The 22,280-nt window shown below is 38.5% G+C and overlaps 1 protein-coding gene and 1 long non-coding RNA gene across 10 annotated transcripts in view; both read left to right on the forward strand.

Annotated features, from left to right (window-relative positions):
* map2 (microtubule-associated protein 2) overlaps positions 1-22,280 on the forward strand; it is a 93,145-nt gene that overhangs the window by 12,663 nt on the left and 58,202 nt on the right. For all 9 annotated transcript variants that reach the window (XM_061054206.1, XM_061054205.1, XM_061054207.1 and 6 more), the window contains one exon: positions 17,641-17,693. The gene's annotated coding sequence lies outside the window, so the exon portion shown is untranslated. The remainder of the gene's footprint in view (positions 1-17,640; positions 17,694-22,280) is intronic.
* Positions 1,790-3,521, forward strand: LOC132987265 (uncharacterized). Its single transcript, XR_009675603.1, has 2 exons — positions 1,790-2,295; positions 3,297-3,521. It is a non-coding gene; the product is annotated as an uncharacterized LOC132987265 (long non-coding RNA).

The following is a 22,280-nucleotide window of genomic DNA, read 5'->3' on the forward strand; positions in this document are numbered from 1 at the left end:
AGATTGACATGGACAGTAAGTCAGACGTAGGAATGCATAGACAGTGATACTCAACTCGAGGCTCTCAAGCCACATGTGGCTCATTTGGGACTAGTTGTGGCTCTTTTAGGTCCTACTGTACTTGGAGAAAAAAATCCAAAGTAATTATTTAAAATAGGGAAACATTGTCAGCAGAAATTATTCTTTGCAAGTCATGTCGCTGTGTTTCCCACACACATGTTAGGAAAGAAAGAGGTCTTTTGATTGTGGCTCTTGCAGAAATATTTTTTGGTCAATGTGGCTCGCTGAGTACCACTGGCATCCAATCAAATAGAAAATTAAAACATTGTTCTTTTTACAGATACCCAGCCATATATCCCCTTACGTATTATATGTAACAAAACCACAGGTAACTGAACTCAAAAGCACGACTCAAAACACAGTCTTTGGTTAGGGGGAAAAAAAACAGTCTTCACTTCTTACAAGCAGACAGAATCCAAAAAACTGATCTAAGAGGAAACAAAAGGCTTGTACGCTTCACACAGGGGTCAAAGACGAACTGGCACAGAAGGAAGGGAAGCCACAGACTAAATACTAAGGTGAGGGGGAAGACAACGAGATGCAGCCGGGAACAATCAGGGCGGGGAAGATAATCACACAGGAGGGAAACACATGAGGGCAGGAAGTGAAGGATCTGAAATGAGAGGAGAGGTTAGTGACCCAAAACAGGAAATAATACAAGTAGAAATTAAAACATAACCTAAGACACAGAGCTGGACATGACATTATATCAACATTATCAACCTAGGAAGGGCAATGTAAACTGTTGTTTGTCTGTTGTTATCACGTGATTTAGCAATTATCGTGTGATCTTAGTTATCTCGTAGTTCTCATGGAATCTTGTGATTTTAAATCCAGCTGCTTCAGGCTGCTCTACACTTCAGAGATGCTTCCAGATAGATATGCGCACGCCGTCTGCGTTTCTGACAAAACAAAACCATGCCACAGACGGCTGGTGACACGCGTGCAGTAGAGGATTGAACTCACAATATATCATATTTCCCGGGCGTCGCGCTCAGTGTGGGAGGCCTAAATGTTGTTATCGTGTCTCACTGTTATGCTTCAGGTTTAAATCATGTTAAATTCACCAATCTGAGCAACAGTTTAAATTCTGAAGCTTCCCGCTTGATAAGAAACTACAGACGATGGATACTGAAAATCTATAGACACATCGGGCCAAATGATGAGTTAAGAAAAAAACATATTTAATAACCTGTTAGCTACACCTAAAGTTAGCATTCAGCCATTTCATAGTTAACATGTCAGTTTGAGAAGTTAGAGAAATGTATAAACACTGGAAAATTATATCAAGTATCAAGTACACATTTAACATGTTTTCATGTCACTTAATGTTTGGCGTTTTCTTGTGATTTTCAGCAGTAAAGCAATGAATGAATGTAAGCATGCAGTTGGCATGTCAACATTCTAACTTGACCCGGTGGTTGAATCAAACCTCCAGTCTCTCAGTAATGTTAACATAGTAATCATTGAAACTTTGAAAAAAAAAAACACAATTTAAATAGGGGTAGGAAAATAATCAATCCACATAGATACCTAGATTTTTTTAATTGACCAATTTAAAACCTTTTTTTCCCTTGGGATCGATAATCATGATGTCATATCTGTTTACAGAAGAACAGTCGACGTAAGCCAATAGCAGCCAAAAGACAAAAAAATATCACACAATGCAGTTCTTGTTTTCTCAAAAGCCTAGGGTATCAGCTCATTAATAAGCTTGTAACTCTGTGTCATCCCCAAGGGGCAACCTCCGGTCTCGAAAAACGAAGCCAATGCGGAAGTACAAAAAACTGCAGTTCCTCGAGGTTCCGCTTGAGGCTGGCTGCAGAAGCGCCGGAAGTGCCATAAGCCCACAGCCAAAAAAAGCCCGTTTTTACCACAGGAATCAACATGTTTACAGCCTGGTTGAAAAAACAAGATATATCTGATAAGTTGACGGCCCCTTCTCCTCACACTGTGGGGGGGGGGGGGGGTGAATTTTTTTATAACTCATCGGATTTTATTCTATTAAGGAAAACGGCTATGCCCATATAAGGGTTGTGGCAGATTTGATTGACAGCTCTGCGCGCTGCATCTGTCTGTCAGTTCAGCAGGTCAGGAGGCTAACAGCTTGATCCGTCTGATTTCTCTTCTTTTTTACTTCGTTTGGAGAGTTTGTTTAACACATATCTGACAACATATATGGCTTGCTGTGCGGTTAACAGACCATCCAAGAAGTGGATGCTTCAGTTTTTTTCGGTAAGTGATATAGTAGTGTTATATTTACTGATTACTCGTGTCGGTATTTATATTTACGGACCTAGCTTGTTTAGCGTTAGCTTGTAAACCAGTCGGCTAACTACTCAGTGTAGTCCATTATTTACAATGTTTTAGAAATGTTTGTTGTTAAGATAAATAATGAGTTTGTGTGATGTTAGAAGCTAAAGGTTCACCTCGGTGGTTAACCACAGACTGTAAATATGGTTATCTAACGTTATGATGAATGTTATACTCCACGTAAATGTCGACATTAAAAAACAAACTTTGTTTAGTAATTATCCGTCAGTAACATAAACTGAACTCAACTGAACCTAATATGCTCTGTAGGTTATAGAGGATGACATTAAAGTTACATGGTTGATGTAGTGTCTTAAGATTTGTGCAAACTGTTACCAAATAAAAATAATCACTTTTTACAAGTTCAGGGAAATTTAATCTGGTTATTAATATAGTTCTTAATCGTTACAGATGCTCTTACAAAGAATATAGCAGTAGAAATATAACATATAAATAACATATTGAATTAAAATAAGATATAAAGCAATTAGTACAAGTATTAACATGTACCGAGCTCATGTTAATAATAAATGAGTTACTGTATGTTCTGTACTGCAGCACAGAGAGTTGGGACCTGTTAATGATTTAAATAATTCAGGTTATATTTGCTTCATGTTAAGATGAAGTACTATCCACAATAAATTGCTTTATCTTTCCTCACACAAAATCTGAGGCAATTTGATGTGGAGTATCATTGTGCAAGTGAGTGAGAGCTGAAAACAGCATGATTACAATAAGGTTTAACTTCTTAACTTTGAATAGATGTTGATTACCTGAATACTGTACCTTTGTTGTCTGGGTAGTACACTGTTGAATTTATAAATGTGCTCTTACACACAGATGAATACAGAAAAATAGATGAGAACAAACAAAATGATTTAATGAATAACTGATATTTTCTCTCTTTCTTTGCCATCCTGAAGACCCCTCACTAAAAGTTCACGTTCTCCTGGATCCATGTCACATGCTCAAGCTTCTTCAGAATGACTTTTCAACAGTCGAAGTTCTGGTGAGAGAAGATGGCCAGCAGATAAGACAGCAGTACATGAAGGAGCTCCACAAGCTTCAGGAGGAGGAGGGTTTGCACCTTGGAAGACTGTATTCATGCTTCAGCTGTTCAAATAAAAATAGATCTCCTCCAAACAACTTGCAATCAAACTGTTTTCTTCCCATTTTAAAACCCTTTGTCCAGTTTAGATGGGAGAAGTTGATATTATGTGATATTGATCTGGGAAGACTACATTTCTAAATCATTTTTATCATCAAGTTATTGATCTTATTTACTCTCCATGTATCTTGATTTAAGAATGGGGCTGTGTTTAAGGGCACATTTTGAACTACATTAGTATTTGGTAAAAAAAAAATGTCAAAAGAATAAAAAGTTGTGTAAAAGTAGACTTCCTTCCCTTAGCTATTGAGTTGAGCATTAATGCACATTTTCAAATCTGAAATGTATACTCATAAGTAGACATAAAGGAGTGCATTTATATAGAAATATTTATTTAATCTGAAAAACTACATTCAAAAAACCTGTATAGAGAGATTAACATGTTTACAGCTTGGTACAAAACAAACAAATAGGTCTGATTAGCTCTCGATCGACACACTGTACGGGGGTCGTTTGATTTGATGAAGGATAAGAGTTATTCACAATAAGGCGTGTAGCTGACCAGCTTGACAGGCGGGTGCGGTGTAACGGTTTGTCAAGAGGCTTAAAACACGCCTCAGCTCTCAGCCTTAACTACATGTGACAGCTCAGGGTGTTTTTTTATTATTAGCCTTATCTGCAGGAATAATATTGAACAAGGTAGCTGCAACTCCTAATAATAGATGCCAGTCTTAAACACTATTTTTTCTAATACTTTTATTTTTGGTGTGAAGCTGACACTGTCCACAGACTTCATGACTTCACGGGGTTCTATAGAAAACAAATGTCTTATAATAAATACTAAATATTAATTTATCAATTGTCATGTTGACCCACATCACTGTTGACATCAGTAAATATAAGACACAGACATTCCTCTTTTTGTCAGAACAGTAACATGAACTGTATGCTTTGTAATATTGATTTCTTCTGGATGTTTCATATTTATTTACAGTCTATGGATAAAACTTTTCTGATGTATTTCTCTGCTAACACTGACAAAGTCTAGTAACTTCTCTGACAAATAACTAATAACCATAGTTGTATATTTAAAAAAGTGTAGTTTTAAGACTTTAATTAAATATTTGGGTTGAAGATAATTCGTTTTAACTGTGTTGTAGAAAAGTTAAATGTTAACTTACTGTTTATAGAGATAACTCAGGACGAGCAGGAATAGGGGATGATAGCAGCCTAGCCGTTAGCTATGCTGTGAAGTGGACTGCTAACGTCGCGCTGAATGGGCGGAGTTAAGTCCCGCCGGTCCCGCCTTACTGTTGTTGCTAGGTTGATCCGAAGTTAGGTTGAGACTGCAAATCCAATATGGATGCGGCCCTCGATTGGACTCATTTGCTGCCTATGTAACAGACGGGTCAGGGTTCGTCCAGTAATATTTACAGTCTATGGTCATCCCCCATCAGTCTCTCTGACTGAACCAGCTGAAAGACTAGCCCCCCCCATCCTCAAAAAGGACATCACAGTGTTTGGATTCAGAAATGTGCTAATGTGGCTGCTTCAGTCAATCAAGCATAATACTAGATGGGGCGGGACCTGTTGCCAAGGTTACAAAGACAACAGATCCTTTTCAGATTATCATCACAGAGAAAGTTCATTTGTGGGAACAGATCAACTGGATACTTGAGCTGAGTGTTTGATAGATAAGAAAACAACAAATAGATGATAAAAATAGTGAAGACTGACTGAGTAACGGGATGTGCCTTGTTTTTGGATTATTTATCTTCGTATTCTACTCTTTCTCCTTTTATATGATTTGTCTTTTCTTTTTTTTGAAAAGTCAGATCGTTAGAAAGGCAATACAAATGGAATCCGCACTCAAGAATTAAGATAAAACCGCACCAGGACGGAAGCATATCATCCAAGCCCTGCGGTATACCTTTTAAGATTGGTCCTATCACTGATTTTGAAATGGAACAATAGCAAGTGTTGATGACCATTAGTTGTACATGTGTGTCTTCTAGTGAGTGTAAGTGTACTTGTGTGTGCATGCAGTGTTGACTTCTGTGCACTGGTGTCGTTATGCAACATCACATAAGGGAGAGGTAATTAGCTTGCTCTTAACATACATGAGTGCTGCTGTTTATGTTCCCGCCCACGCAAGCTCATGAAGAAGCTGTGAAAATGCTTTCTCTCACCACCTGAAGCTGTACAATGTCTGAAGCTGAGTGGCGAGGGTTTTATTTGATCTTACATATGGTGTCGTGTCTTCTTCTTCACTGTGAAATACTGATGAAGCAAGAAAGAGACAGATACCAGAGATGGGAAAGTGAGGCAAAAAGCAGAAAGAAAAAAACATCTGAAGAAGAGTCATTTATTCTCTAATGCGTCTGCAGCCTTTGCCATTATTTCTGCTCTTTCCATTCTCTATTTTTTAACACTGCAATAAAATGTAATTTATCAAACTAGAAAAGATTGGGGAGAGGAAATTCACTTCCATAATTTGGTTTTTAATGAGTCTTTTCAGGTTTTCCATCTCGTTCACTCCTTCTCATGCCCTATAGTTTATTTATTTCTCTTTTTATTTCATTTGCAAACACAAATTAGGATTTATTTTCTGTAGTCTGTTGAGGAAAAACGTATTAGAAACAGCCATGTCACTTCAGCAGGACATTCCTCCTCCCCTTAAACATACACATTCAAACTTAATGCATTGTGGGTAGAACACTCTGAAAGGATGATTCATATAGTCTTTCACAAAAACACACAGACAAAAGTGTTTTCATAGAATAATCATAGTCAATAATCATTCAGCTACTTTATGCTGCAGAGTGCTTTTTATTTTTTTACACCCCTCTTTACACTATTTTGTTCGGTATAAATTGTTGTTGTTTCTTCCCAGGGTTGAGTCATCATGAAAAGTCTAAGGTTGTCTTTGACATGAAGTATTTCCGGACTTAGAAGTAACAGAAGCTGCCTTGAAAAGACAGGCAGTCAATAAACCCGAAAAAATACTTATTGGGTCACCTGTGGCCTAGTGGTTCATGCGACCCATGTTATAGAGAATGTTGTCCTCGAAGCGGCTTCATTGTAAATATTTCTGTGCAATCCAATGCAAAAAAGTTAAAAAATTCTACTTAAAAAACAAAATGATCAAATCCAATTACACATGCGGTTGAGTCACGTGATGATCCTGGTGGAGTAGGACGCTTCTCGAACGAGCTCTCCAGTTTTAGCTAAAAATATATAACAAAGCCCTTTCAACGAGCTACAAAAACTGTTCTATAAACTCTTATTTGATTGAACTGAGATTGGAAATATGGCAAACAACGAACGCTCATCAAGAAGAGGAACAAAGCCGAGCCAAACTTTCAACAAGTTAGCTAGCAAGTCGCCAAGCAAAGATGGCGACGGACATTCTCTGGAAGACAAGGTGAACGAACAAGCTGAAGAAGAACCTTGCCCCCCGTGGGCCGAAAAGATCATACAAGAGATCACCTCAGTCCAAGAAAATATAAACATCTATCTACCAACAATACAGGCGACAACTGCAAGAATCGAGTCTGAACTAGCTTCTCTTACCAACCGCATCACTACCGCAGAACAGCGAATTTCAGATGTAGAAGACAGGCTTTCTCCAATCTCAGAAAGCCATAAGAAGCTGGAATCGCAGGTTGATCAGCTGAGCCAAAAAGTGGATTACTTGGAGAATTACTCACGAAGAAACAATCTTTGGATTGTGAACATCGCAGAAAACATGGAGGGGAGCGATATCAAAGTGTTCGCCACTAACCTGCTAAAAACTGCGCTAGACATCCCCACTGACCAACCCTGAGCTGGAACGGGCGCACAGAGTGGGACCACCGAGGGATAGCAACGGGAAACCTCGCCCCATTATCATCCGCCTGCTCCGCTTCCAGGATAAAGAGAACATCCTCCAGGCCTCCAGAAGGAAGGGGGAATTGTCATACAAGTCGCGGTGTTTCTTCATCTTCCAAGATTACTCTGTAACCGTATCCCAGATGAGGGCAGAATACAATCCCATTAAAACGGCTCTACACCGTGTCGATCTTCCGTTCCGGCTGCTATTTCCTGCAAAGCTTGTGGTCATCATGGATAAAAAGAAGTACAGCTACGACAATGCAAAAGAAGCTAAGTCCGGCCTCTTGAGTTTGCTTCCCGATATCCGCTTTGAATGAACGGCACTTAGAAGTTGAATGAACAGCGGTAGCCATGTGAGTACAACTCCGAGGTAAACAATGGCCCCGGAGCCTGAATAGATGCTCTCACTTGGGCTGACGTCATATAATAACTGCACTTTAACATTAAAATCGTATTTGCAGTTGAACTTCACATAGCGACACTTGATCTATTCTTGAGATAATTGTTTACTTTATTAATAGCTGGTTCCTTGGTATGCAAAACCCAGCCATGATAGCTCTTGGTTTTTCTTTCTCTCTTTCTTCTTAATTTTCAACCAACCGAATCCCAAAGGGTTTAATATCTGTTGCACTTTAACTGGAGACAAGTTCAGGTCGCCTTGACTTATCAGTGGCATTTACGGACCTACATAGGTTTATTTTTTATTTTTACAACCGGTTGGTCATTTTTGCAACTGCTGTTTGCAGCTTGCTGGTCCTTTCATGTTTAGATGTCCTTTTCTCTTCTAACGGTGAAGATTGTGTTGTTAGTTTTGTATTTTTATGTCTTAAATGTGAGGTCAAACTTTGTAAAGTATTTTTGGGGGTTAAGATTGAGGGAAATATTACAAAATGTTTTCAACTGACTACTCATGTCATAAATAACAAACACATCAGTATTAAATAATATCACAGTCACTGGATGGAATGTAGGTGGGCTGAATAATCCAACTAAACGTACAAGGATTTTATGTCATCTAGCCAAATTGAAATCAGAAATAGCTATACTACAAGAGACCCACCTAACACAAACAGAGGCTAGTAAACTGAAACAAAAATGGGTTGGACAGGTGTATCACTCATCGTTTAACAGTAAAAGCAGAGGCGTGACTATCTTAATTCATGAAAAAACTTCATTTGTAACTCAAAGTTCTAATATTGACACTGAAGGTAGATATATTATCATTGAAGGATTACTATGTAATGAACCCATTGTCATTGCAAGTGTATATGGTCCAAATGGAGATTCTGTAGGCTTCTTTAGTAAACTCAGTACTATATTTACAGAATATTCAGGGAAACCTATCATAGTAGGAGGGGACTTTAATTCTGTTTTCAAACCTGAAATGGACAGAAGTGAGAAACTGCTACCATCTGACCGAGCATCCTCGGCAGCACTCAATGATTTTTGTAAAAACATGGATCTATTCGATGCTTGGAGATTAATGAATCCAGAAAACAGGGATTATACTTTTTACTCGAATCGGCACAAATCTTATTCAAGAATTGATGCATTTCTGGTTACGCAGAATGTTCTCTCCAATGTATGGTCTACTGACATACTGAACATGGTTTACAGCGATCACTGCCCAATAACCCTGTCATTTTCCCCCTCCACATATTTCATAAAACCATCATTATGGAAGCTTAACAACTCATTTCTAGCTAACAAGAAGCTTGTCGAATTTATTAACACTGAAACACAGCTATTTTTTGAGGCTAATGAGAAAAGTGTAAACTGCTTCTCGACAGTGTGGGAAGCCTACAAAGTTACTTGTAGGGGCTGGTTAATTAGCTTTGCCTCCAAACAAAAGAGAGAGAGGGCAGCAAGAATGCAAAAATTAACAGAGGTGTTATCCAGATTAGAATCAGCCCATAAAGCCAAACCAAAAGATGACTAGATATATACGGAATTGATGAAGGTTAAACTGGAAGTCAAAGATCTATTAAACAAAAAAACAGAATTTGACTTGTACCGATTGAAGGCTAAATACTTCGAAAATGGTGATAAGGCTGGAAAACTTTTAGCCTATAGACTGCAGAAAGCTTGAGCCTCTCGGATCATCCCTGCAATTAAATCTAAAAATGCAGCGGTGCTGAAGTCACCTCAGGAAATAAATAATAGATTTCAGGAATTTTATAAGAACTTGTATTCGCCCGAAGTTACAACTTCCCCAGATAAATTAGATCAGTTCTTTAGTAAAATACAGATGCCTAAACTATCGGAAGAGGAAAGAGAACAATTAGAAGAGGAAATTTCCCAAGGTGAAATCAGAGATGCAATCAAATGTCTGAGTAGTGGCAAGGCCCCAGGAGATGATGGATATAGTATTAACTTTTACTAAATGTTTGTAGACCAGCTTGTTGGCAAGATTCAAAAGCTTTTCAACGAAGCCAAGGATGGAGGCCGCCTGCCAGAAACAACTCAATCATCACGTATAACACTTTTACCCAAACCTAACAAAGACCCTTTACAGTGTGGCAGTTACAGACCAATTTCTCTGATTAATTCTGAAGGAAAGATATATGCTAAAATACTTGCCAGGAGAATGGACCAAATTATACCTAAGCTTGTTCACGTAGATCAAATAGGGTTTGTTAACTTGTTCACGTAGATCAAATAGGGTTTGTTAAATCAAGACAAATAGGGGATAACATGAGGAAATTATTCCACATAATGCATTATGCCAAATTAATAACTGAACCAGCCATTGCTGTATCCCTCGACGCCGAAAAGGCGTTTGACCGTATAGAGTGGGAATACCTTTTTAGGACTCTTAGGGAATACGGATTTGGACCCAACTTTCTGAAACTTGTCTCAAAGATATACACCGCGCCTAAAGCCAGAATCACTACCAATGGCTTAATATCTGACCCATTTGAAATCAAAAGAGGTACCCGACAAGGGTGCCCACTGAGCTCCTTGCTTTTTGTTTTATCCCTGGAACCCTTGGCAGAGATGATCAGGACCCACCCAAATATTAGAGGTATTACAGCCCCCTTAACAGAACTGAAGATTAGCCTACTTGCTGATGATATTCTTCTCACGTTAATTGACCCACCACATTCCCTTAAGTACACTTTAGACACTGTAAAGGAATTTGGAACTCTGTCAGGTTACAAGATTAATTGGGAAAAGTCCGAAGCCCTACCGCTGAACGTTCATTGCCATAAGATACACATTAACAACTTACCTTTTAAATGGTCCCCTGAAGGAATGAAATACTTAGGAGTAACTCTTAAATCTGATATAAGTGAGAATGTGTCTTTTAACTTTAGAAATGACTTAGAGAGATGGAAGTCTCTGCCACTGACTATATGGGGAAGGATAGACACATTAAGAATGAATGTGTTACCTAGAATAACTTACCTCTTTGCAGCGCTACCACTCTCTGTAGATAGGGGACTCTTTAAAGAAATAAATAAGCTCTTCCATAATTTTATCTGGAGAGATAAGACCCCAAGGGTAAGCAGAAAGAAGTTGTATATTGACAGGAAGTCAGGTGGTCTTGGATTACTAGATGTATACAATTATTACCTTGCCTTCAACTCACGCTATCCTCTTAGCTGGGGTTATGGCTCAGATTTAAGAAAAACAAGATGGGAAAATATAGAACAAGAAATCATAAACCAATTAAAGGTAAAAATATCTATGCAGGGCTTTTGGTATAGCTCCTCCTGTAGAATTATAGACAATCCATTAATCCAGTTTTCCTGTGACATCGCTAAAGTTTTACAGAAGTCTTTGAGCTTTACAGTAAAAACATCCCCAAATGCTCCCATTTGGAACAACTACGGGTTTACTCTGGGTGGTAGGCCTATGAGGAATGACAACAAGGAGGCTAAAGGAACTGTTATACTAGATGACTTAAGAACCTTACATAGCAGAAAACTGAAAATGTTCGTCGAGATGAAAACCACATATGGCATAGAGAATAAAGACTTTCTGTTATACATGCAAATAAGGTCTCAGCTGTCTAGGCGGTAACCATACCCAAAATGAACGAAACAGAAATAACTCAAAAGAAAACAATAAGTGAAGGAGAGAAAATTGCTTCCAAGGTGTACAAACTTTTAAATAGATCACTAGATGATTGTTGGAGATCAACACAACGGAACTGGGAGTTAGATATAGGTAAATCCCTGGATCCTCAGACATGGGAACATATTTGGAAAACACTCCACTCAGTTTCCAAATCAGTGAAAAACAAGATGGTTAATTATCATTGTATACATCGACTATACTTTACGCCGGTTCGACTCAATAAGATGGACTCATCTGATCTGATCTGTGTTGGCATTGTAATCGATTTAAGGGAACCTTTTTCCACATGTTATGGTCCTGTGATTATATAAAAATGTTTTGGGACAGGGTTACTGCTTTTACTGCAAGTCAAAGTGTGACTTGTGAGCCTGTGATGTGTCTTTTTAACTATGCACCTCAAGGAACTTGGTCAAAACAAAATAAGCAAATAATAACAACCGGATGTATGACGGCCAAGAGACTGATTGCTAGCCACTGGAAAGAAACAGGAAAACTGAATCATGATCTATAACTACATACATTTCTGGAGACTGTTTCAATGGAAGGTGCAGCCTCTAACCTGGTTGACGAATACAAGGAAGACCAACACATATGGAAAGACATTTTGGACATTATAAAGACTGTGCCGATATTCCCCACACTCCAAAGACAGACAGTGCAAGCTACGTAACCAGAAAATAACCTCCCTAAGTACACCCTCTCTTCGCCCCTCTATAGCTATATGATATATACTACCTCTGTGACCTCGTTTGTGTTTTGTTGTTGTTCTCTGTCTGTTTTTATTTATTTATATATTTTTTATTTTTTATTTTATTTTATTTTATTTTATTTTGTATTATTATATTATGTCTTAACAAAAATATTTTTTTTTAATGCATACTGTAAGCTGTCTTTAAAGTTGAACTTAAATAAAAAACTTTAAATGGAAAAAAAAAAAATCCAATTACACATTGTTGTAATGGTGGACTTGTTTGTTCTCCAAATCAGTATAATGCAGCTTAAACAGCACCCAACTGCAGAGTGACTGAAGGGGGTTCAGAGCAGACCATGGAAGCCATGAAAGATCCAGAAACACATTAAAACAGAGGTAACAGTATAAAAACACTGAATACATATGGCTGTAGTTTAGAGGTTTTTATTGCAAACAATTGGACTTATTTTGACCTATACAGTGTTGCTGCTTATACCACATAGGATCAATATCACAATACACAAGATATTCTATCATATGAATAATATTTGAAACGCACCACTGTTTTTAGAATTTCTAGAACTTGACTACCGGTAATTGCATTCAAAGATTAAATTCAAACTTCTCTTTGACTGTTGAAAGTTGCCTTTTGCACAGTTAATCTCTCTTTAGCTTGCCCACACAGCTCACTTAGCCATAGGTGTATATGGAAACCTGGTCATGTGGTCTGGCAGTTTTTGCTCTTTACAATTTATTGATCATATATTCAATATTCCAATATATTTACCACATCACACTAATCAGCTCATTACCATATGTGCTTCAAAACTAAAACATAACCTTCATTCTGCTTTGTTTTGATACTCATCCCGAAACAATTAAAATCAGAAGAAACAAGACGGGAAACATCGTTCCTATTCTTCTTCTTAATCCTTACACTCGTCTTCAAAACAGTCTTACACTTATGATTGTGTCACAAAGGTACAGGACCGAAAGCTTGCCTGAGATTACACGTTTTGTCTTTCTCCATGGCCTTTTGCAAACCCCAATTACTTGCCTGCTTTGTTTGCCATGCTGCCTGCTGGTGTGTATATCCTGTTGACATAATGAGCTTTTGCTTCTTTTCTGGGAATGCAGAGTCTTTTCTGTTTTCCTCCTTCATCTGTTTCTGGTTACTAAAACACAGGTTTTTACCATAATCACTCTTTGTGCTATTTTTTAAGAGTTTCTGTGTTTTATCATCATAACAATGCCTGGACCATTGAGAGGTTTTATGTAAATACAATACAGTGCAGTGTGCAGTTATACAACATACTAATGTCATTTGAGCAAAGTGAAACCTACAATGTCGACAATGTAAACAATACTGCTTTAATGTAATTGTGTGATAATATCAACATGTTTTTTTGTCTGTATGGCTGTTCCTTTGCCCCATTATGAAAAAGATCTAGTGTTAGTGCCCTTCATCATCTCATATGTTGACATCCTCCAGTGATAGTCAGTTTTATTATTTTTGAATCCCATTTCAGAGATTTTGCAGACTCAAACATAAACTGGATCAAGTGTTTTAATGTCTGTACTTTTTCATCCTTTTTTTGATCATCTTGATCCTAAATCTAAATCTGATCCTGGCACATGATAGTTAAATGCTATGTGTTTAATTCAATGAATTAACCTGTTCTTAATAGTCTGCTGGTTCTGCAGAATCCAGAAATACTTCATCAGACTCATCAAATTTTTCTTTCAGCAGTTAAACAGTACTGAAGTGTGAGGCATGTTTATTTTTCAGGGAATGTGTGTGACTGTAAGCCCCGCCATTATTGATCCCCATTGGCCTTTACTCTGCATTGGAATGCACAACTGTTCATGTTTAAAAGTTGAGTTATGTGGCCTTTCCTTACATCTATTTATTTGAAGTAATGTCTTGTTTCAAAAAAAGGAAATTTAAATGTGTATTAGTGTCAAGAACTGTTCCTGCTTTTACTTTACGTTACATTTTCCTTTGTCCCCTATGTAGTTGTATCTATTCAACACAAACCTAATGAAACTTTATAAACAGCTGAGGTCATTCCGTGGCATAGTGAACTGGGTAATTGCCATGTAAGCCATGTCATATGAGTCCAGCTTCTGTCAAACACCATTTGATCAGATTAAGAATCGCTATTATTGGTAACATCAGGCCAAGGCAGAAGGCTTAGAAGGGCTTCCTGCTGATATCTCTGATTAGGTCTTAGTTCCCATCAATCAGTTTGGAACTGCAAGGGCAAACACATTAGTAAACACATGTGTACTAACTGTTTTTATTGGATGCTACCTAAGCAGTTCTGAGGTGCTGTGTTCTTACTTGTAGTGCTGAATTGCAGTATACCACAGGTCTTTAATACAGAAACCTTGTTTGTGCATTTTTTTGTTTTGCAAACTTAGCCTTTTGAAAGAAGAAGACAATTTCTGGCATGAATTATTTCATGAGAGAACTTGTTGGAAAGGCTTCACATGAAGGGCAACAAATGACTGAATTTGAGACTTTTGAGATTATGATGTAAATAAAGACAGACACTGCGATAATGATGCAAAGCCTAAGGAACTGTTGTACTAAGAGTTGTCTTCAGTTTGATCAGATACGGAGTGGCATCAGTCTGATGAAGCTGTGAAAAAAGCACAGACGCTGAATGATGATTTGCTGAGTGGCAGGCTGACTTACTGGTTGACTGTTGTCTGCATTACAAAGAGCGGCAGTCATTAACATACCATGTCATGCATCTCTTTTGATTGTGATGATTGAAGAAATTAGGACTGCACATAACTAATACTCTCCCTTAGTCATCCATCAATTACATTCCCCACTTAAACATGATTTAAAAAAACAAGATCTTTTCTGTATGAAGAACTTCTTTGTTAATCACAGTTTATTGATTGAATCACATTAAGTTTGGAGGCCATTTGGAAAAAGAGTAACAATCCTTCTTCAATATTTTCTTCTCCAGTGCCTCCATCTTTTCATGTGTCTATGTTTTCCATCCTGTGTCCATTTGACAGAAGAGATTTTGATGTAAAAACTGTCCCTGCTGTTTCTACCTGCTGTGTAACAGCTTGACATCATTTATGCCCTGCTGGTGATCTAAAGCATATTTTTTGTTTTTGTGCTCCCCCACTAGCTTTTATGTATATTTTTATCTTATCCATTGTCCTTTCGCAACAGGGGGTAATGATTCAGCATAATCTTGCAAGTACATTTTAAAGGAGCAATATGTAATCCTGACACCTAGCGTTTGAAACTGTGTACTGCAGTCCAAATTCAAAACATGGAGAGCACTGTTTCCCCCTGTCCCCTCCTCCCTAGAGTCGATGTGCACACAGCTTGCAATGTCACGGACAAGGAAGCTTCTGTATTTGACCAGCTCTGAATAGGTCTTAAAATATTTCTGAGTTCTAACTTCTCTCATAGCATCTCCAATATTTATATATTTATTCTAGTTTTACGTTTCTGGTCATGGAGCTTATTAGAAAAATACTAAGGCATTTATGGTCGGGTAGAATCAGTTCCATCTGAACCAGTTTGCTTGCTGCTTTCATTGCTGCAACACCTGTTGGTTTGGTGTTTGCCTGGCAAATCAATAGGCGAAGGTTCACTTCTTTGTTCTAAACAGACCATGCCGCACCGGAATCAAAACTTAGGAGGAGGACATACAGCTGCTGCATTGTTGTCCGAGAAGCCAGCACTTCAACACAGCATGTTCCCTTAATGTCTGATGATATAGTAAGGTATACAAGTACATGGTATAAAATAAAACCCAAGGGATGGAGGTTGTGTTAGCATTCTGCTAAAGGTACAAGCAGAAAGAAAGCAGGAAGTCTAGTTTGAAGACTTAGGGCTGTTGTAGCGTTTTTTTTCCCCTGAGTGCCAGCGTTTTTTTTCTATTCTTTTCAATGAGTAGAGAGCGTTTGCAGCAGAAAGGAGAAAAAGCGCAGCCTCAGTTGTAGTTGTGAATAAAGGGTCTTTGCAGAAAACTACACACATACTTGACGATCAGCCCTGTAGATAATCACCTTCACACCTTTTGCATGATGCAACACAATGTATATCAGCATTGAGAACTATTGAGCAAAAGACTAAATCAAAGCTATTAGAAGAAAATATCAAATGTGGAATGAAGAGTCAGATTTTTTATTTGGAAAGCTCATGCGTAAAGGTTTTGGATAGTAGCTTTTAAGAAACTTGATATTTTTAAGGTCAACTTGTTCACCAATGTGAAATCCTACATGACTTGGTTCTAATTCTGCAGGTATGCACTTTGTGCAAACAGCAGAGGCTTCTCCTTTGGATTCACTGCAGGAGCAAACAGGCTCCGTGCTGAACACATTCAGCCATTAGGATCAATGTGCAGTCACTGCAAAGAAAACACAAATATTATTTTTTTGTGAATAGAGCATTTAGAGGATTTTGATCTAGAAAGATCCTCCCCTTTCATGTGATAGTGGTTACCTACTGTATATAACCAACCTGAATATTGAATTACTTATTCATATTCATCCACAGATGAGAACCACTGATTTTCTTGTATAAGCACACACATGTATCAACCTGTTGCCAGCATCCAATAATTCTCTTGTGCAGCATTTGAATTATGAAGCAGGTTAGAGAGGCATGGTAGCTCCTGCATGGACACTTGTAATGCCTACTATAATTAGATAGTGAGTTAGTGGTCTTAAAAAAAAACCACAGTCCAAATTGAATATGTGTAGCATTGCAAATGTTTGCTGCTAAGCATGTTGACAGGAATGCTTTAAGTAGTGTCATAGAAGTTCAGGGCCGTCCACACTGATAATGAACTCGTTGCCCTCTGTGGTGTCTCAGTGTATCAGTATGATCACACTGCGGCTGCTGGATTGAAGTTAATTAGTGTGTATCTGCTCTTCTGTTCAACTGTGTATCGTTGAAATGGAGATGCATGGTGTTGTTTACCCTGTTGTGTATGTGTGTGTGTGTGTGTGTGTGTGTGTGTGTGTGTGTGTGTGTGTGTGTGTGTGTGTGTGAGTGAAGAGAAGAGAAGGGGAGCTACGTCTCACTCTTTGTGGTTGCTGTCGAAGGAATGCTTCACATGCAGCATTAACAAGCACACACTCACACACGTACACAAGCACACCCTCTGATAAGCGCTCCCTTTCTTGCTGTCACTTTCTCTCAGCCTCTCATGTGTACTCTGCTATTCTCAGCGGGGTGATAACACAGGGCTTCCTTTAGATCCACAACTGATTGGAAAGTGCTATCAGCCAGACTGTCCGACTGTCTTCTCAATACTCTTAACTCAACCTCAACCCCTTCCCCTTCCATCTGTCCATAAGATACACTGACAAGTGTTTTTGTGTGTGTACGTGTGTGCGCTAAACACAGTGCCACCTGCCACTGCACTCCCAAAGTACCAGCAGTCAAATCTAATCTCTCTCTCTCCCTTTCTCTCTCCCTCAAAACTGTTCCTTTCCCTTATCCTCTCTCCATCTCTCACCCTTTCAGGTCTCGGATGTTATCCTTCCCTCTGAGCCGTGGTCAACATCCCATCTAGCCAGGTGAGTTTCTCAATATCTCCCCCTCTCTCTTTGTTTTGCCACTTCATCCTGTGTCTCTCCCTCCCTCTCTCTTCACTGCATATGCCTTTGGGTGATGCTGCAAAGATGCTGCGTCACTGTATTGGATTCATACAGACACTGTTGTAATTTTACTGTAGCAGAAATAACAGATGCATTTCTCTGCGGTCCTGAATGTCTGCCTGTTTATCTCTGTTTTTCTTTCATGCTGGGGAATGTGAATCTGTGTGAAAACATCAGCCAGTTATAGTGGTCTGTGTGTGTGTGTGTATGTGTGTGTTTCTGTCTAGACACTCTCCAACAGTCATTTGACAGTTTCACTTTCACATGGCTCAGGTGCACAGTAAAAAGGCACATTATCCCTCTAATTGAGACACTGGAGTTTCACTCTGTTTGTCCAAATTCATTGCTGGTGTCAGATCTGGTCACATTTTGGCCATTGGAAGAGACAAATTCAAGGAAAGAGGCACTGAATGTGTGGCACATTCTCCAGAGAAAGATGGACTGAACGACTTCAGATGTTTTTGTGTTTTGATTCCGTTAGTTAAAGCAGGACGATCTGTCTGGCTATTGTGTTATTGCAACAAACATAAACATGATGTCAGTGTAAAATGTAACCCCCCCCGCCCCCCCCCCCCAACATATTTCAAAAGTATCTGTTCAGTAAAAGCGCTACAACGGGATTCACAAGTATTCAGTCATGGAAAAGATGGCAAGCCAGACATCTTTCTAGTGAGCTTAAATATCTAAGGACAGGTCAAACCAAAGATTGGCAACAAAATAAGTTGAAACTAGTAACTGCAACTACTTGCAACGCTTCGGTCTACACCCTTTGATAACCTTTAAGTTTACCCAATGCAACTTGCTAAGATGATTTATTGTTTTCCTGGCAAAATTCCCTGTAGAAAGTTCTCCATCCCGGTTATATGGAACTGTTTGAGATTTTTCCAAACGGATAGGATGCATGAAACAGTTATTTGCAGAGTTTGCCAAGTTGAGGTTTGAACTTTGGGTGGTAAAACAACAAACCTTTAACAAACCAAAAAGACATTATCCTAAACAGTCTGCTGAGAGACAGAGTGAAACTCAGAGAAACAGCCAGTGATGGAAGATATAATCCAGTTGTTAAAAATGTTGCTGCTGCTGTTTTTCTGCTCTCTCGTGGTTTTTACAAATTACAAACAAGGCTCTCCAATCGAAGCTCACCTGTTGTGAACAGAATCCAGAATGAAAATACAGTATGTTATGAAACAGAGGGAGGGGCGATCATATCCAGACCTCGTTTGTTAAAAAAATATATTTTGTAAATAATTTATTTTTAGCACTAATTTAAATGCATGCTGCTTAAAGTGATGTCAGTCAGCAGCTCTTTTCTCCTCTCATTCAGTGTGTAGCAGGCAGGTGAGAGGGAGTAGCCATGGTGAATGTCTGTCTGTCAATCAAGGTTGTCCCGCCCCCTCTATGAATTTCAGTAAAACTTACTTTGACCATGGGTCACAGAACAAACACATTCTTGATTATGTTTGAAGTCTACATGTTTCCAAATATATGCATCACTGTGTGTATGTACCTGAGTAACACTAAAATAGATTTAAAGACACAAAAAAAGACAAAATACTGAATAATAATGTTAAAGTGGTGCAGAAAACGTGTGCAAAGTGATCAGAATGCAGGAAAGATATTTTTGGGGCTAAAAGTGTTCTGTGGCAGACCTCCACACATTCTCCCTCCCCCCTTTGGTGCCAACTATTGGCAAGTATTCATGTATTGACTGACAGGTTGTGGCTGAAGACAAAAACGTTATTAAGATAGCCTAAACTTATCAGCACAGTTGTTTTGCATTTAAGAAATGATTATACAGGAAATAAGTATGGTTGAACTGGTCATCAACTTGTAAATTAGTCTTAAAGATCAGTATGAAAAAAAGAATTGCGATAAAATCGTGATCATTATCCTGCCGTAGAAAATCATTATATTATATTTTTTCCATATCTCCCACCCCTATTTGCAACCTGTGGTTACCTGGAACATCATCCAAAATAGTTTTGGCTTGTATAAAAACGACCCAGAATATGAGCTAGTGCAAGCTAGCTGTTATCGTTATTGCTTGATGTATTCCTGTTGGTTAGTTTGGTACAATTTCTGCCCCCTTACTGTATAAATCATGAATGACTACTTTCAGCATGGCGACCTTAAAGGAGTTTAAAACAAAATGTAAATCAGTTGATGAAAACCAACGTAATAAACCCGGACAAGAGTGTATTACATTAGTGTTTCATCATCAAAGAATGGGAAATTATATATCCTGATCAGGGAGCCCACGATCCCCCACCAGCAAGTACTGTCAATGTAGAAACATGAATTAATCCAAAAGACTATCTTAACACTGACAGAATATCAATGACACTTCCCTCAAATTAATTAAGTCAATTAGTTGACTCTAGATGTCCCTAACTGACTTTAGGTGACAGTATTCAGCAGCATTTCCTACATCCTTCTCAAATATGTTTAACTCTATATCCAGTATTGATCATCAAGCTTCTGTGCCCTTACACCCTCCCTTTATATCATACAAACACACACACCTACACACACACCTACACACACACACTGACATTTGTCGTGGATGTGCATAGCACGGTTTGTCAGTTTTTAACAACAACATGTACAATCACATACAATGATAGGATCTGATATAAAAACATGTAATCCTTCCCCTCGACACTCCACTTCTGCTGTTTTCATGAGTTTGTGGCATTTCCCATCAGGTCTGTTTGACCTTTTCATCTCTCCATCTCACCGTGAGCCTAACCATAGGTAGATGTTCCTAAACCAGTTACATTTCACTTCACTTGGTACCATATTACTCATTACAAATGACACTCCCTCCAGTCGGGGTGGACGGTTAGGTTAACAAGGGGACCTGAACACTCAACCTCAACCCTTACCACAATCTGTCTGTAAACTGAATGCCGCTTATATTACATACATCTGAAGACATTTCTTTGTAAGAACGATACAGTGACAGTGAGAGTGCAATGCAACTTCAAGTTGGCATGACATGGTTTAATGTGCTAGCAAATGACCATAACGTAGTCGTGCGTTAAGCATGGAAATACAACTGAATGCAGGCCTGTCATTCAAATTGGATGAAACCACATGCAGCTACCTGCACTCTGCTTTCCTCATTGCAATTAAACATAACATTGTAAAGACTGAATTAATTATCTCAGCATTTTTCTAAAAAATGAAGAACAGTCCTCTTGTACTGAAAATAACTTTAATAAACTGATGTGGTTTCTGTAAAATAAGAAACCTGAATGGGACTTTCTAATTGATCATTCTAATTTTGTGTAAATTTAAGCATGAAGCGATTTGTTCTGGAATGCATTAAGTATGTTAGTGAGAAATATTTACACGTTGTGAAATAGGACAGGCCTAAAATATTGAGCACAAATTCTCTCATCTTCTTTGTTCCTATGAGGACAAAGAGTATATATTATACTAAGACAGTGTTTAGTACGAGATAATAATCACATTATTTCATGTATGAGGTACTAAAAAGTTGTAAAGCATTTTCTATGTGGTTGCGTGGATGTTACATTTAAAGCATTAGTTGATGTGTTCCAGTTTATTGATTACAATAATGGAAAGATAGTCTTTTTTTATTGGATGCAATCAGGACCTTGTGTATTTGTGGCAGTTAGTGTTGACAATGAGAGACAGACCTTGAGAGAGAAAGAGTGTTACTTATGGTAATGTTGTGAGCCACTGCAGCAGTGATGTAATGGCTGAGACTCCCCCCGCTCCTCAGGCTAGACTCTTGCTTTTTCTTTCCCTCTCTCTCTCTCTCTCTCTCTCTCTCTCTCTCTCTCTCTATTCTTGACCACCCTTCCTCTGCAACTCTTTTCATCTCTTTGTCTATTTTTCTTTCCCTTTAAAAAAATAAAAATCAGTTACCTAAGTGTCATTCAGTGTCCTTTACTCTGTTTGTTGTGAAGGCGCTCATGTATTTTAATGAGAACTGTTATTGAATAATAAACAGAAGGGATTTTGTTCAGCATACATTGTGTTGACATTTTTGCACAACGCAGCAGGTATACTGCTCTCACCATACCTAGACCTGATAGTCTGCTGTTAACATTCATACATATTTATTTGTTGGCCAGTGCATAGGAGTCAGAATTGATGTTGGCTTTTTCCCTGAGAGATGACAGTGGATTGTTCTGACGAGAAGGCCGGTTATTGTAAGCACTGTGGTACACGTTGGTCACCCTCCACTCTCCACTCTGTCAACCCGAGTCAGACAAGCTACACTCCACAAGCTCTCTTTGCTTATATGGTTTGATAAATGAACATCTGTGGTCAGCAACTTGCACATAAAGCATCAACGCTGTGAAACATATGGTGGTAAGTCGCTCATAAACCAGCTAGTAAATAAGCCATGGTATTGACCTTTTGACTTTGATAACGTACTAGTATGGTACGTATTAGTTCGCACTGTGTCATTCTATCGCACTAGCTTGCTGAAAGTTATTACCATTGATACTAATCATGTTTTTTGTTAAA

The sequence above is a fragment of the Labrus mixtus genome, chromosome 13, assembly GCF_963584025.1.
Source record: "Labrus mixtus chromosome 13, fLabMix1.1, whole genome shotgun sequence".
NCBI classification, from domain to species: Eukaryota; Metazoa; Chordata; class Actinopteri; order Labriformes; family Labridae; genus Labrus; species Labrus mixtus.